Source organism: Gossypium hirsutum, chromosome D12 (genome assembly GCF_007990345.1).
Source record: "Gossypium hirsutum isolate 1008001.06 chromosome D12, Gossypium_hirsutum_v2.1, whole genome shotgun sequence".
NCBI lineage: Eukaryota > Viridiplantae > Streptophyta > Magnoliopsida > Malvales > Malvaceae > Gossypium > Gossypium hirsutum.
Window position 1 is genome coordinate 13856784 of NC_053448.1, and position 2694 is coordinate 13859477.

The 2694-nt window shown below is 35.9% G+C and overlaps 1 non-coding gene across 1 annotated transcript; it reads right to left on the bottom strand.

Annotated features, from left to right (window-relative positions):
* Window positions 1-1602: 1602 nt before the first annotated feature.
* On the bottom strand, window positions 1603-1709 carry LOC121224733 (small nucleolar RNA R71). The gene has a single exon (XR_005922478.1). It is a non-coding gene; the product is annotated as a small nucleolar RNA R71 (small nucleolar RNA).
* Window positions 1710-2694: the final 985 nt, after the last annotated feature.

Here is a 2694-nt window from a genome sequence, read left to right on the forward strand (position 1 = left end):
TCTATTCTCCTGTTATTTGAATTGATCGAAACTATGTTGGGTGTTATTTTGAACTTGAATTTTAATTTCTAACCCCTGAGTTAAATCTCAAAGGGTTAGGATTAGATGATGAAAACTCTTACTTTCTTTAATAGTTTATGCATATATTCGATTTAATCTACAGTTTCTTAAAATTATTTTTATTTTCCAATTGTATGCATACATTCTCTAGACATAGAAAAATGTACAGTATGCCCATAAATTGAATCTAATTCTGAAAAGGTTTGATTAGTTAGACTGAAATTGAAAGATACAAGCGGGTATTCGATCGAATGCTTGCAGCAGACTTTAGACATAGAGCAACATTTGTATATAATAAAGACAAAATAGTATAGGGTACCGTTCTAAGGTCTATAGACACAGGCTGGGTAACTTGAGATCTAGCTCTCGAAAGAAGTAGGTCACTTTAGGTCTCTTTTGAGCAGTAGATTAAGTATGATTTTACTGAGGCATTACTGAAAAAAGGGTAAATTCTTAGTAATCCTAACCTTCTAAATCAACATCGTAGAGCTTCTATCCTTTTCCACTTTGCCAAATTTACTTATTCGCTTGCATATTATTCACGTAATTAGTCTCATAATTGCCATTGCATTGCCACTCTTGCTTTCCCTTAAAAATTTCCAGTATTAGTCAGTATACGTTTCGCACACTTCCTTACTATTTTAAATTACCACAGCGTACTTAACTTGGTTTTGCCATAAAATTAATCATAATTCATTATAATAACTTGACCATTCTTATACCTAATCTGATCCCTGTGGAGACGATCTCACTTATCACTTTATTCCTTGATTCGACATGTATACTTGCATAATTCACATATCATTTTACACGGGACAAGTTTTTGACATTATTGTCGAGGATTGCAATTTGGTTTGGTTTGGTTATTTTACTTAATTCCATTAGTTTTATCTAACTTAGTTTAATTTAATTTCTACAGGTTTTCCGTCAATACATGAGAAGAGGCATTCCTACTAACAAAGAGTATCCTTTTGACCCAATGATCGAGAGAACTTTATGAAGAAGGTGAAAAGAATTGCAAAAAATGTATAGGAATGGGAATGACCCTGGTCTCAATGATAATTCAAATGGTCAAGATGTTAATCATCCTGTTCGTAGGGTGATAAATGGTATGAATGATAACATGAATGGTCAGGACACAAATCCTTTTGTTCATAAAGTGATAGATAACTGAGACTGACCAATCCGAGAGCATGTTGTGCCAATTTTGGAATATCTAAATCTAGGGATAGTCAGACCATAAATAAATGCTCAGCAATTTGAACTGAAACCATTAATATTTTAGATGTTGCAAATAGTTGGAAGTTTGGTGGGTTACCCACTAAATATCCAAGACTACATTTAAGGTTTTTTCTAGAGTTTTGTGACTCGTTTAGACATTAGGGTGTTCCTGAAGACGCTCTGTGACTTAAACTGTTTCCATATTCTTTAAGAGATCGTTCGAGAGCATGGCTAAATGCTCTACCATCAGAAATTGTGGCATCATGAAATGATATTTTCCAGAGGTTTTTGTTAAAGTATAATCCCCCAAATATGAATGTCAAGCTTAGAAATGACATCACATCTTTTCGACAATTAGAGGATGAAACACTATATGATGCTTGGGAACAATTTAAAGATTTAATTCAGAAATGTCTGATGCATGGATTTCAACACTGGACTTAGATAGGGATATTCTATATTAGGCTGAATGCACATACAAGGATGGTAGTTGATGCTTCCGCCAATTGCACATTGTTGGTTAAATCTTATAATGACACATATGAGATTTTGGAAAAGATTGTCAACAATGATTATCAATATCTAGCTACAAGAGTTAGGATGGGCAAGAGAGCTACTGGTACTATGGAGTTGGATGCAATCACTTCGTTGACAACCCAGGTACCTTCTTTGTCTAATATGATTAAAACAATGAAAAAACCCACTACAGTTCATGAGATGAAAGTAGTCGAGCTATCGTGTGTTTATTATGGTGAGGATCATGTGTTTGATGAATGCCTATCAAATCCAGCATCTATGTACTACATGGGTAATTTTAACTGGAATAATAACCCTTATTCCAACACCTAAAATCTAGGGTGGAAGCAGCATTCGAACTTTAGTTAGAATAATCAAGGTGTGGGAAATTTTAACAATGCTTCAAGGCAGAATGCCAACAGTGAACCGCTTAATTATAATCATCCTATGCTAAAGTAAAATGCTCGACGAGGTCGGGCATCAACATCATCATCATCTATTGAAGCTTTGTTGAAGGAATATATGGCTAAAAATGATGCTTGTAATAGGCCCAATTTGCCCGGCCCTTACAAAAACAAATAAAATCAAAAAAATTAAAAATAAATTAAAAGTCCAAAAGTCTAAAAATACAGAAACAATTAAGCCCGAAACTAATCTGACCCAATATCACAAACCCGATTACCTAATTATATTACCCAACACCAGGCCCAAATTACAAACCCATTACAGCCCAAATCCCCAACCCGATTGCAGAAACCCTAGCAGCTTGCAGCAAGTCGTCGCGCCACAATTAGCCTCTGCCCTCGCACGTGCGCCACCGACTCCACGCCACGCGCCTCCAGCTGGTCTCTGCGCCATGCCACGTCACTGTACGGCCTCCGTACACCTGTAAAAACC